This window comes from Triticum urartu, chromosome 1A (assembly GCF_056163025.1).
Source record: "Triticum urartu cultivar PI428250 chromosome 1A, HENAU_Tu73, whole genome shotgun sequence".
In the NCBI taxonomy this organism is placed as follows: Eukaryota; Viridiplantae; Streptophyta; class Magnoliopsida; order Poales; family Poaceae; genus Triticum; species Triticum urartu.
Genome location: NC_141873.1, coordinates 267,471,654 through 267,487,160, shown reverse-complemented (window position 1 = coordinate 267,487,160; position 15,507 = coordinate 267,471,654).

The window sequence follows — 15,507 nt, the reverse complement described above, 5'->3', positions numbered from 1 at the left end:
AAATGTAATACTCCCTCCATTTTTATATAAAAGGCCACAAATTCAAATTACAGGTATCAAGGTAAAATTTAAAACGTGTTTTGCAATCTAGCTTTTCTTTTTATTTACTGGGATCACTAATACACTACATGCATGCAAGAAAACTGAGTGGAAGAAGTAGCTAAGTGCCATTATGATTACATGCATGCAAGTATTAAACAAGTTGCTAGCACGAGAAAGCATCATTAATATTTGCATCAATTACTGTTAGCAGTCTTGTATAAATGCAAAATGTATATTTCATAGTGGTATTGTACAAGTAAATGGAGGGAGTACAAAAGATTTCATAGGAAAAAATCTATGGGATCTAATCCTATGAATCGAAGGGCCAACATAGAAAAAAATTATAAGTATTTCAATCCTTCAGAAATTCTATAGAATTCCTTTAAATCAAAGAAGCCCTGAGTGGTAAGAGACTAAAAATCCACTGATTAATCAGAGGGAACGAGAGTATAAGTAGAAGAAGGGAAATGAGAGCTAAGGAAGCGTGTTGATGGAAAGTGAAAAATAAGTAGAAGAAAACGCGAGCTTTGTTGTGTCCTTCAGTTGTGCAATTACTTCTACTTTCTGCCCAAGTGTTATTATCACCTGCGGGGTACTTTTGATTTTGTGTGGGTTTAGTTTGGTCTTTTCTTTTCTTTTTTATCTCTATTTTTATTTTCAATTTTTCACTTCATGTTTTCTTATATTTATTTTCTTTTTAAAACTTATGAATATTTTGTTAAAATTCAAAAACATACTTTAAATTTGTGAATACCTTCAAGTTCATAAATGTTTTTTTCATTTTGTGAACGATTTTCTAAAACTCATGAACAATTTTAAAATTTTGTGCAGATTTTCTCAGGCTCATTAACAGTTTTTGAACTCGCAAACTTTTAAAATCCATAAAGTTTTTGTTAAAATTCATAACCATTTTTTAAATAATTTACACATTCAAGACTCTCTCAGTATATGTCTTTGGATTGAAGATGTAGGAGTGGAAAGAAAGAAGGGGGTTGGAGATCAATGGCTAAACTCACCACAAGAAGGTAGTGTTCTTTCCCAGAAAATATGATGAGAGCAGATTTTGCTACGAGTGAACTAATGAGAGGCCAAAAATCACATACCAGCGATCTCCTATGGTGGCCATATCATTACTGACCAGAAGGGGAAAGAGGAGGCCTTCCACCAGGCCTATGAGGACCTTCTGGGCAGAGCCCGAGCAAGGGATGTCACCCTGGATATGCAGTTCCTGAATATGGAATCCCTTGATCTTTCGGACCAAGATGTCATATTTTCAGAGGAGGAAATCTGGGATGCTATCAAAGCCATGCCAGGGGACAGGGCACCAGGACCTGACGGATTCATTGGTCTGTTTTTCCACAAAGCTTGGGCTATCATCAAAAATGATGTTGTTGCAGCCATTGACAAGTTCCTGCTTGGCGATGGGAGAGGGTTTGGCAGGCTGAACAAGGCATTGATCACTCTTATCCCGAAAAAACCGGATGCCTCGGAGATTGGGGACTTCAGGCCAATTAGCCTGCTACATGGTATACCCAAAATCAGTGCTAAATTGTTAGCGGGCAAGTTGAGTGGTCGGATGGGAGAGCTGGTGCACATGAATCAATCTGCGTTCATTAAGGGCAGATGCATCCATGATAATTTCATGCTGGTGCGCCAAGTGGCGAGGAACTTGCACAAGAGGAAAGCTAAAGGCGTCCTGGTTATGATGGATATCTCGAGAGCATTTGATTCACTCTCTTGGCCTTTTCTCTTTGAGGTGCTCCGTGCTAAGGGTTTTTCGGCGCGATGGAGAGAGCTCATTGCTACGCTGCTTTCAAGGCAAGTTCAAGAGTGATAGTAAATGGCAGTGTGGGAGCAAAAATTATGCACGCTTGTGGTCTGAGGCAGGGCGATCCAATTTCGCCACTCCTTTTCGTGATTGCTATGGATGCGCTCTCGGCCCTTATCATTCGTGCTCAGCAATTGGGAGTGCTTAGTCCGATGCCCGGGTGTTCGCCGCTACAGCGGTTATCTATCTACGCGGACGATGTGGTCCTTTTTATCAGGCCGACTGCATTGGATCTGGCCTTTGTGAAGGAAGGGATGCATATCTTTGGGGAAGCATCGGGTCTTAAAATCAACTACCAAAAGTCTTCGGCGATTCTTATTAGACCTGGAGAGGGCGACAAGGAGAGGGTTGCAGCGGCCCTGCCTTGGAAGATTCAGTGCTTCCCGTGCAAATATCTTGGGCTACAACTTTCTATCAAGCAGCTTACACGTAATCAATGGCAGCCGCTGGTAGATGGGGTGCTAAACTTCTTGCCAGGATGGATGAGAGGTATGATTACCAGGCCGGGCAGACTGATTCTTGTCAACAGCGTGGTGAGGGCGCGGCCAATTCACCATCTGATTGTGGCAGATGCGCCGAAATGGGTGTTGGATAGCATTGACAGAGGTTGTAAGGCTTTCTTTTGATGGGGAACGTTGCAGAAAACAAAAAATTTCCTACTCGTTTCACCAAGATCCATCTAGGAGTTCATCTAGCAACGAGTCATCGGATGCATCTACATACCTTTGTAGATCGCGTGCGGAAGCGTTCAAAGAACGGTGATGATGTAGTCGAACACGACGTGATCCAAATCACCGATGACCAAGCGCCGAACGGACGGCACCTCCGCGTTCAACACACGTACGGGACGGGAGACGTCTCCTTCTTCTTGATCCAGCAAGGGGGAAGGAGAGGTTGATGAAGATCCAGCAGCACGATGGCGTGGTGGTGGATGCAGGGCGTCACAGTAGCAGGGCTTCGCCTATACTACGAGAGAGAGACGTAACGGGGAGAGAGGGAGGCGCCAGGGGCTGGTGTATGAAGTCCCTCCTCTCCCCCACTATATATAGGAGGGCCAAGGGGGGTGGTGCGCCAGCCTAGGAGATCCAATCTCCTAGGTGCGGCAGCCAAGGGGAGGTTTCCCTCCCCCCCAAGGCACCTAGAGGTGCCTTCCACCATTGGGACTCTTCCCTTAAGTGGAACCCTAGGCGCATGGGCTTTTGGGGCTGGTGCCCTTGGCCCATCTAGGCCAAGGCGCACCCCCTACAGCCCATGTGGCCCCCCCGGGACAGGTGGCCCCACCCGGTGGGCCCCCGGGACCCCTCCGGTGGTCCCGGTACAATACCGATAACCCCGAAACTTGTCCCGATGGCCGAAACAGCACTTCCTATATATAATTCTTTACCTCCGGACCATTCCGGAACTCCTCGTGACGTCCGGGATCTCATCCGGGACTCCGAAAAACATTCGGGTTACTGCATATACATATCTTCACAACCCTAGCGTCACCGAACCTTAAGTGTGTAGACCCTACGGGTTCGGGAGACAAGCAGACATGACCGAGACGACTCTCCGGTCAATAACCAACAGCAGGATCTGGATACCCATGTTGGCTCCCACATGCTCCACGATGATCTCATCGGATGAACCACGATGTCGAGGATTCAATCAACCCCGTATGCAATTCCCTTTGTCAATCGATATGTTACTTGCCCGAGATTCGATCGTCGGTATCCCAATACCTCGTTCAATCTCGTTACCAGCAAGTCACTTTACTCGTACCATAATGCATGATCCCGTGACCAGACACTTGGTCACTTTGAGCTCATTATGATGATGCATTACCGAGTGGGCCCAGTGATACCTCTCCGTCATACGGAGTGACAAATCCCAGTCTTGATCCATGTCACCCCAACAGACACTTTCGGAGATACCCGTAGTCTACCTTTATAGTCACCCAGTTACGTTGTGACGTTTGGTATACCCAAAGCACTCCTACGGTATCCGGGAGTTACACGATCTCATGGTCTAAGGAAAAGATACTTGACATTGGAAAAACTCTAGCAAACGAACTATACGATCTTGTGCTATGTTTAGGATTGGGTCTTGTCCATCACATCATTCTCCTAATGATGTGATCTCGTTATCAATGACATCCAATGTCCATAGTCAGGAAACCATGACTATCTGTTGATCAACGAGCTAGTCAACTAGAGGCTTACTAGGGACATGTTGGTGTCTGTTATTCACACATGTATTACGATTTCCGGATAACACAATTATAGCATGAATAAAGACAATTATCATGAATAAGGAAATATAATAATAATGCTTTTATTATTGCCTCTAGGGCATATTTCCAACAGTCTCCCACTTGCACTAGAGTCAATAATCTAGTTACATTGTGATGAATCGAACACCCATGGAATTCTGGTGTTGATCATGTTTTGCTCTAGGGAGAGGTTTAGTCAACGGATCTGCTACATTCAGGTCCGTATGTACTTTACAAATATCTATGTCTCCATCTTGAACATTTTCACGAATGGAGTTGAAGCAACGCTTGATGTGCCTTGTCTTCTTGTGAAACCTGGGCTCCTTGGCAAGTGCAATAGCTCCAGTGTTGTCACAGAAAAGTTTGATTGGCCCCGACGCATTGGGTATGACTCCTAGGTCAGTGATGAACTCCTTCACCCATATTGCTTCATGTGCTGCCTCCGAGGCTGCCATATACTCCGCTTCACATGTAGATCCCGCCACAACGCTTTGCTTGCAACTGCACCAGCTTACTGCCCCGCCATTCAAAATATACACATATCCGGTTTGTGACTTAGAGTCATCCAGATCTGTGTCGAAGCTAGCGTCGACGTAACCCTTTACGACGAGCTCTTCGTCACCTCCATAAACGAGAAACATTTCCTTAGTCCTTTTCAGGTACTTCAGGATATTCTTGACCGCTGTCCAGTGTTCCTTGCCGGGATTACTTTGGTACCTTCCTACCAAACTTACGGCAAGGTTTACATCAGGTCTGGTACACAGCATGGCATACATAATAGAACCTATGGCTGATGCATAGGGGATGACGCTCATCTCTTCTATATCTTCTGCCGTGGTCGGACATTGAGCTGAGCTCAATTTCATACCTTGTAACACAGGCAAGAACCCCTTCTTAGATTGATCCATATTGAACTTCTTCAATATCTTATCAAGGTATGTGCTTTGTGAAAGACCTATGAGGCGTCTTGATCTATCTCTATAGATTTTGATGCCTAATATATAAGCAGCTTCTCCAAGGTCCTTCATTGAAAAACTCTTATTCAAGTAGGCCTTGATGCTGTCCAAGAGTTCTATATCATTTCCCATCAATAGTATGTCATCTACATATAATATGAGAAATGCTACAGAGCTCCCACTCACTTTCTTGTAAACGCAGGCTTCTCCATAAGTCTGCGTAAACCCAAACGCTTTGATCATCTCATCAAAGCGAATGTTCCAACTCCGAGATGCTTGCACCAGCCCATAAATCGAGCGTTGGAGCTTGCACACCTTGTCAGCATTCTTAGGATCGACAAAACCTTCCGGCTGCATCATATACAATTCTTCCTTAAGGAAACCATTAAGGAATGCCGTTTTGATGTCCATTTGCCATATCTCATAATCGTAGAATGCGGCAATTGCTAACATGATTCGGACGGACTTTAGCTTCGCTACCGGTGAGAAAGTCTCATCATAGTCAACCCCTTGAACTTGTCGATAACCCTTAGCGACAAGTCGAGCTTTATAGATGGTCACATTACCATCCGCATCTGTCTTCTTCTTAAAGATCCATTTATTTTCTATGGCTCGCCGTTCAACGGGCAAGTCAGTCAAAGTCCATACTTCATTTTCATACATGGATCCTATCTCGGATTTCATGGCTTCTAGCCATTTGCCGGAATCCGGGCCCGCCATCGCTTCTTCATAGTTCGAAGGTTCACCATTGTCTAACAACATGATTTCCAAGACAGGGTTGCCGTACCACTCTGGTGCGGAACGTGTCCTTGTGGACCTTCGAATTTCAGTAGGAGCTTGATCAGAAGTATCTTGATCATTATCATTAACTTCCTCTCTAGTCGGTGCAGGCACCTCAGGAACATTTTCTTGAGTTGAGCCATTTTCCGGATCAAGAGGTAATACTTCATCAAGCTCTACTTTCCTCCCACTTACTTCTTTCGAGAGAAACTCTTTCTCTAGAAAGGACCCATTCTTGGCAACAAAGATCTTGCCTTCGGATCTGAGGTAGAAGGTGTACCCAATAGTTTCTTTTGGGTATCCTATGAAGACGCATTTTTCCGACTTGGGTTCAAGCTTTTCAGGTTGAAGTTTCTTGACATAAGCATCGCATCCCCAAACTTTTAGAAACGACAGCTTAGGTTTCTTCCCAAACCATAATTCATACGGTGTCGTCTCAACGGATTTCGACGGAGCCCTATTTAAAGTGAATGCGGCAGTCTCTAAAGCATAGCCCCAAAAAGATAGCGGTAAATCGGTAAGAGACATCATAGATCGCACCATATCTAATAAAGTGCGATTACGACGTTCGGACACACCATTACGCTGAGGTGTTCCAGGCGGCGTGAGTTGTGAAACTATTCCACATTTTCTTAAGTGTGTGCCAAATTCGTGACTCAAGTATTCTCCTCCACGATCTGATCGTAGAAACTTGATCTTCCTGTCACGTTGATTCTCAACCTCACTCTGAAATTCCTTGAACTTTTCAAAGGTTTCAGACTTGTGTTTCATTAAGTAGATATACCCATATCTACTTAAATCATCAGTGAGCGTGAGAACATAACGATAGCCACCGCGAGCCTCAACACTCATTGGACCGCACACATCAGTATGTATGATTTCCAATAAGTTGGTTGCTCGCTCCATTGTTCCTGAGAACGGAGTCTTGGTCATCTTACCCATGAGGCATGGTTCGCACGTGTCAAATGATTCATAATCAAGAGACTCTAAAAGTCCATCTGCATGGAGCTTCTTCATGCGTTTGACACCTATGTGACCAAGGCGGCAGTGCCACAAGTATGTGGGACTATCATTATCAACCTTACATCTTTTGGTACTCACATTATGAACATGTGTAGTATTACGTTCGAGATTCATAAAGAATAAACCATTCACCATAGGAGCATGACCATAAAACATATCTCTCATATAAATAGAACAACCATTATTCTCGGATTTAAATGAGTAGCCATCTCGAATTAAACGAGATCCCGATACAATGTTCATGCTCAAAGCTGGCACTAAATAACAATTATTAAGGTTTAAAACTAATCCCGAAGGTAGATATAGAGGTAGCGTGCCGACGGCGATCACATTGACCTTGGAACCATTCCCGACGCGCATCGTCACCTCGTCCTTTGCCAGTTTCCGCTTATTCCGCAGCCCCTGCTTTGAGTTACAAATGTGAGCAACTGCACCGGTATCAAATACCTAGGAGCTACTACGGACACTAGTAAGGTACACATCAATTACATGTATATCACATATACCTTTTGTTTTTTGCCGGCCTTCTTGTCTGCTAAGTATTTAGGGCAGTTCCGCTTCCAGTGACCGCTTCCCTTGCAATAAAAGCACTCAGTCTCGGGCTTGGGTCCATTCTTTGGCTTCTTCCCGGCAGCTTGCTTGCCGGGCGTGGCAACCTCCTTGCCGTCCTTCTTGAAGTTCTTTTTTACCCTTGCCTTTCTTGAACTTAGTGGCTTTATTGACCATCAACACTTGATGTTCCTTCTTGACTTCTACCTCCGCTGATTTCAGCATTGAGAACAACTCAGGAATGGTCTTTTGCATCCCCTGCATGTTGAAGTTCATCACAAAGCTCTTGTAGCTTGGTGGAAGCGACTGGAGGATTCTGTCAATGACCGCATCATCCGGGAGATTAACTCCCAGCTGAGACAAGCGGTTATGTAACCCAGACATAGTGAGTATGTGCTCACTGACAGAACTATTTTCCTCCATCTTACAGCTGAAGAACTTATCGGAGACTTCATATCTCTCGATCCGGGCATGAGCTTGAAAAACCATTTTCAGCTCTTCGAACATCTCATATGCTCCATGTCTCTCAAAACGCTTTTGGAGCCCCGGCTCTAAGCTGTAAAGCATGCCGCACTGAACGAGGGAGTAGTCGTCAACACGTGTCTGCCAAGCGTTCATAACGTCTTGGTTCTGTGGGACGGGAGCTTCACCTAGCGGTGCTTGTAGGACATAATCTTTCTTGGAAGCTATGAGGATGATCCTCAGGTTCCGGACCCAGTCCGTATAGTTGCTGCCATCGTCTTTCAGCTTGGTTTTCTCTAGGAACGCATTGAAGTTGAGGACTACGTGGGCCATTTGATCTACAAGACATATTGTAAAATATTTTAGACTAAGTTCATGATAATTAAGTTCATCTAATCAAATTATTAATGAACTCCCACTTAGATTAGACATCCCTCTAGTCATCTAAGTATTACATGATCCGAGTTAACTAGGCCGTGTCCGATCATCACGTGAGACGGACTAGTCAACATCGGTGAACATCTTCATGTTGATCGTATCTTCTATACGACTCATGCTCGACCTTTCGGTCTTCTGTGTTCCGAGGCCATGTCTGTACATGCTAGGCTCGTCAAGTCAACCTAAGTGTTTGCATGTGTAAATCTGTCTTACACCCGTTGTATGTGAACGTCTGAATAAAACACCCGATCATCACGTGGTGTTTTGAAACAGCGAACTGTCGCAACGGTGCACAGTTAGGGGGAACACTTCTTGAAATTATTATGAGGGATCATCTTATTTACTACCGTCGTTCTAAGTAAACAAGATGCAAAAACATGATAAACATCACATGCAATCAAATAATAAACGTGACATGATATGGCCAATATCACATAGCTCCTTTGATCTCCATCTTGGGGCTCCATGATCATCTTGTCACCGGCTTGACACCATGATCTCCATCATCATGATCTCCATCATCGTGTCTCCATGAAGTTGCTCGCCAACTATTACTTCTACTACTATGGCTAACGCGTTTAGCAATAAAGTAAAGTAATTTACATGGCGTTTCTCAATGACACGCAGGTCATATAAAAGAATAAAGACAACTCCTATGGCTCCTGCCGGTTGTCATACTCATCGACATGTAAGTCGTGATTTCTATTACAATAGCATGAACATCTCATACATCACATATAGATCATTCATCATTCATCACAACTTTGGCCATATCATATCACAAACCACTTGCTGCAAAAAACAAGTTAGACGTCCTCTAATTGATGTTGCAAGTTTTACGTGGCTGAATTTAGGGTTCTAGCAAGAACGACTTCTTACCTACGTTAAAGCCACAACGTGATTTGTCAACTTCTATTTACCCTTCATAAGGACCCTGTTCATCGAATCCGCTCCAACTAAAGTGGGAGAGACAGACACCCGCCAGCCACCTTATGCACTAGTGCATGTTAGTCGGTGGAACCGGTCTCACGTAAGCGTACGTGTAAGGTTGGTCCGGGCCGCTTCATCCCACAATGCCGCTGAAGCAAGAAAAGACTAGTAGCGGCAAGAAAGTTGACAAATCTACGCCCACAACAAATTGTGTTCGACTCGCGCAAGAAGAACTACGCATAGACCTAGCTCATGATGCCACTGATGGGGAACGTTGCAGAAAACAAAAATTTTCCTACTCATTTCACCAAGATCCATCTAGGAGTTCATCTAGCAACGAGTCATCGGATGCATCTACATACCTTTGTAGATCGCGTGCGAAAGCGTTCAAAGAACGGTGATGATGTAGTCGAACACGACGTGATCCAAATCACCGATGACCAAGCGCCGAATGGACGGCACCTCCGCGTTCAACACACGTACGGGACGGGAGACGTCTCCTCCTTCTTGATCTAGCAAGGGGGAAGGAGAGGTTGATGAAGATCCAGCAGCACGACGGCGTGGTGGTGGATGCAGGGCGTCACAGTAGCAGGGCTTCGCCTATACTACGAGAGAGAGACGTAACGGGGAGAGAGGGAGGCGCCAGGGGCTGGTGTATGAAGTCCCTCCTCTCCCCCACTATATATAGGAGGGCCAAGGGGGGTGGTGCGCCATCCTAGGAGATCCAATCTCCTAGGTGCGGCAGCCAAGGGGAGGTTTCCCTCCCCCCCAAGGCACCTAGAGGTGCCTTCCACCATTGGGACTCTTCCCTTGAGTGGAACCCTAGGCGCATGGGCTTTTGGGGCTGGTGCCCTTGGCCCATCTAGGCCAAGGCGCACCCCCTACAGCCCATGTGGCCCCCCCGGGACAGGTGGCCCCACCCGGTGGGCCCCCGGGACCCCTCCGGTGGTCTCGGTACAATACCGATAACCCCGAAACTTGTCCCGATGGCCGAAACAGCACTTCCTATATATAATTCTTTACCTCCGGACCATTCCGGAACTCCTCGTGACGTCCGGGATCTCATCCGGGACTCCGAAAAACATTCGGGTTACTGCATATACATATCTTCACAACCCTAGCGTCACCGAACCTTAAGTGTGTAGACCCTACGGGTTCGGGAGACAAGCAGACATGACCGAGACGACTCTCCGGTCAATAACCAACAGCAGGATATGGATACCCATGTTGGCTCCCACATGCTCCACGATGATCTCATCGGATGAACCACGATGTCGAGGATTCAATCAACCCCGTATGCAATTCCCTTTGTCAATCGATATGTTACTTGCCCGAGATTCGATCGTCGGTATCCCAATACCTCGTTCAATCTCGTTACCGGCAAGTCACTTTACTCGTACCATAATGCATGATCCCGTGACCAGACACTTGGTCACTTTGAGCTCATTATGATGATGCATTACCGAGTGGGCCCAGTGATACCTCTCCGTCATACGGAGTGACAAATCCCAGTCTTGATCCATGTCACCCCAACAGACACTTTCGGAGATACCCGTAGTCTACCTTTATAGTCACCCAGTTACGTTGTGACGTTTGGTATACCCAAAGCACTCCTATGGTATCCGGGAGTTACACGATCTCATGGTCTAAGGAAAAGATACTTGACATTGGAAAAACTCTAGCAAACGAACTATACGATCTTGTGCTATGTTTAGGATTGGGTCTTGTCCATCACATCATTCTCCTAATGATGTGATCTCGTTATCAATGACATCCAATGTCCATAGTAAGGAAACCATGACTATCTGTTGATCAACGAGCTAGTCAACTAGAGGCTTACTAGGGACATGTTGGTGTCTGTTATTCACACATGTATTACGATTTCTGGATAACACAATTATAGCATGAATAAAGACAATTATCATGAATAAGGAAATATAATAATAATGCTTTTATTATTGCCTCTAGGGCATATTTCCAACATCTTTTGGGCTGGCTCGGAAGAGATACATGGGGGCAAATGTTTGGTGGCTTGGAAGAGGGTCTATAGACCGAAGGAGCTGGGAGGGTTGGGCGTCATTGATCTTAGAACACAGGGGATCGCTCTCCATCTTAGATGGGAATGGCTCAGGCGTACAGATCCCTCAAAAGCATGGCAGGGCCTGGCCATGTCCGTTGACAAGGAGGTGCAAACGGCTTTTGCAAGTTTGGTTCATTGGAAAATTGGAGATGGGAACCGAGTGCTCTTCTGGAAGGATAGATGGGTTAGTGGATTGAGGATTGCCGAGATTGCTCCGCTGGTGTTCGGGAAGGTAAGGACTCAGACAGTTAACAGGGGAACGGCGAGGGAGGGACTCCTCTTAAGCAATTGGATCAATGATATTAAAGGGGAGCTATCCACTGAAGGATTGGTGCAGTTCATACGTCTCTGGGAGATACTCAGCGAGCTAATCTTGGACGCTAGTGTGGGAGATCAGGCAATCTGGAAGTGGACTGCCTCGGGCCAATACTCGGCCGGCTCGGCCTACCGGATCATGAATGAGGGGGCCATCATTTTTGGCTGTGCGAAGGGACTGTGGAAGTGTTGGGCCCCCTGGCATGCCGTTTGTTCATGTGGTTGCTGGTTGGCGTTGCAGCGTAGACTATGGACATCGGATAGAAGGTTTCGGCATGGATTGCAAGATGCCACTTCGGTCTGTTATCTGTGTGATCAGGAAGAGGATTCTGTTGAGCATATTATGCTGCAGTGTGTCTATTCGAGGCAAGTGTGGTTCCAATGTTTCAGGTGGGCCAACTTAGATATGCAGCTTCTACCTTTGGTGTCTGAGCAGATGCAAGATTGGTGGCCGAGATCCCGGAAACGCATGCCAAAGGGGTCAGGAAGGGGTTTGATTCTCTAGTCATGTTGATCTGTTGGAGTATTTGGAAACAACGCAACGGACGAGTCTTCGGAGGTAGAGACATTATCAATGAATGGGAGCTATCGACTAGGATTCATCAGGAGCTAAGACTATGGCTAGCGGCAGGTGCCCGGAGTGTTCAACAGTTGTGTGAGTAGTAGAGTACTTTGGGAGTAGGTGTGCGTTTTGGTTACACCGGCGTGTGGTGTGAGCCTCAAGAACTCCTCTTGTAATTATCCCCGTCTTCTTCTATAAAGCTTAGGTACGCTCTTGGCGTACCCCTCGAAGAGATATATGGGGGCATAAATACCAAGGACTATAAATTTGACCTTTATATATATCTTTAACACTACTCGGAGCCTCCGAATGCTTAGCTCGGAATCACTGAACATTGTTAAAGGTGGCAATTTTCAAATCACTCGAAGGGTTGAGTAGTTTTGTTGGGTTTCTTAAAAAAATCACTTTGTTTCAATATTATGGTGTATTACTTTTTTGAAAAGTCAAACCTTTAAAGTTCAATAAAATTTGTAGACAAATATATCAAAATCCACAATATAAAATCGATATTTTTAAAATTATCATGAAATAAATTTTCATACTTTTTTGTTTAATATTGTGGATGTCGATATTTTTGCTATGGACTTGATCAAAGTTGAAGAAATTTCACTTTCTACCAAATTAATACCCCTTATATTTTGGAACAAATGAAATATTTAGTTCGGCGGGTGGTGGAGATGATAGGGTGTGTTTTATTTTTATTTTTATTGCGGTGATTTGATGGGTCTTTCGTGGTGTGATTTTGAATTATCCACTAACCAACCTATATTTATGTGGGGAAATTTCGATGTGTGTGGTCGCAGGTACTACTATATTGATGCTACAATATCACATGGTGCCGCTTCTTTTTTCTAGGTGGTGGGAGGGTGCATGGGATTGATATATTTTTATAGGTCGGTTGTTGCTTATTGATTTGAAAAGCCATTGGCACCACTACTAGGAGAAAGCCTACTAGTAGCGCTTGAAATACCTATAGCAGTAGCGCTGGGTCCAGCGCTACTGCTAACGTGCTACAACTAAGTTGTAGCAGCAGCGCTGCCCTGACCAGCGCTACTGGTAAGTATGGTTAGCAGTAGCGCTGTCAGGACCAGTGCTACTGCTAACTATTTGTAGCGCTGCAGCAAAGCAAGCGCTGCTGATAACTCAGCGTTGCCGCTAGATGCCTTCCAGCGCTACTGCTAGTATTCCCGCTTTCACAAATTTATTCCTCCTTTACGTATTTGTGATGTATTTGTGCAGTAGTTTCATCATATTATAATAAACATACACTATTCTCATCATATCATACACATACAGTAGTCCCGTCATACCATCATCATCATTCAACACAAATATCATCACATCTCGAAAATAGCGATACACAAGTCATGTCATGTCTCAAATAAGTGCAACTGCATGGTCATGGCACACACACAAGTTTCATCATCTCTATCTAAACCATGATGTAGAAAAGAAGAGCGATCAGCATGAGTAAGAGCGCGACTATGTAGTACTTGAGGCCCCGGCGGTTTCGCTCCCGCTCTTGCCAGAGTGTCCACCTCAAGTAACTAATTTCCGCTTCGGCTCTGCTGTCGAACCCTCTGTGGCTAGCACCCGGGTACTTGTCCACCTGGGCCTGAGCGTCTGGCCAATGGTCATTGTCGGTGTCAAAACCGGCGGATCTCGGGTAGGGGGTCCCGAACTGTGCGTCTAGGTCGGATGGTAACAGGAGGCAGGGGACACGATGTTTTACCCAGGTTCGGGCCCTCTTGATGGAGGTAAAACCCTACGTCCTGCTTGATTAATATTGATGATATGGGTAATACAATAGTAGATCTACCACGAGATCAGAGAGGCTAAACCCTAGAAGCTAGCCTATGGTATGATTGTCGTTCGTCCTACGGACTAAAACTCTCCGGTTTATATAGACACTGGAGAGGGCTAGGGTTACACAGAGTCGGTTACAATGGTAGGAGATCTACATATCCGTATCGCCAAGCTTGCCTTCCACGCCAAGGAAAGTCCCTTCCGGACACGGGACGAAGTCTTCAATCTTGTATCTTCATAGTCCAGGAGTCCGTTCGAAGGTATAGTCCGGCCATCCGGACACCCCCTAATCCAGGACTCCCTCAGTAGCCCCTGAACCAGGCTTCAATGACGACGAGTCCAGCGCGCAGATTGTCTTCGGCATTGCAAGGCGGGTTCCTCCTCCAAGTACTTCATAGAAGATTTTGAACACAAAGGTAGTGTCTGGCTCTGCAAAATAAGTTTCCACATATTGCCATAGAGAGAATAATATTTACACAAATCTAATCTGCTGACGTATTCCATAGCGTGACATCACACCACGGCCAATCTTTATTCGAATCGTTTTACTGTCCCACCTCGGCGCGTTTAGCGAGGTGGTTTCCTTGGCATGTCTTGTTAAAGCAGAGATCGTGTTCCCTTATTCCGGGATTCTCATCAATACAGGTGTGGGTAACCCAACCGCGCCATTGACTATGGCGCTTGGGAGATAAGCGCGTTTTACCAGGCTGATGGGGGCGCATAGTCACGTCCGCCCATATAAGGGGATAAGGATCCACCTTTTCATCCACGCCTTCTTCCTCCTTTGCCTATCCATTTCCGCACACTCGAGCTCCAGCGCCCAAGTCTGCACACCCCACCTCAACCTTCTCCAGCCATGTCCGGAGCGGGAGGCAAGTGGATGGTCTTCTCCGTCACGGAGGGACACATCAAAAGACTGAGGAAGGCCGGATACTTGTCTAACGACATTGCGCACCGGCTTCCCGAAGAGGGGCAGCTCATCCCCACCCCTAGGCCCCATGAGAGGGTGGTGTTCCTCCTCCATTTCCTCCGTGGACCGGGCTTCCCTCTCCACCCATTTGTCCGGGGGCTCATGTTCTACTATGGCCTGGATTTCCAGGATCTGGCCCCGAATTTTGTCCTCAACATCTCGGCGTTTATCATCATGTGCGAGGCTTTCTTCCGCATCCGCCCCCATTTCGGCCTATGGCTCAAGACTTTCAATGTTAAGCCGAAGGTGGTGCGCGGCACCCAAGCAGAGTGCGGAGGCGCCATGGTGGGCAAGATGCCCAACGTCATATGGTTCGAGGGCTCCTTCATGGAGTCCCTAAAGGGGGGCAGTCGGGGTGGTTTTACATCACCGAGCCACGCGACCCTGAATGGGTCGCAGCCCCCAAGTTCCGATCCGGACCCCCTACGCAGCTCGCCTCCTGGAAAGAGATGGGCCTGTCGTGGGGTAAAAAAGGAGAGCTGACCGGACTCCAAACATGCGTCCAAACCCTGGTG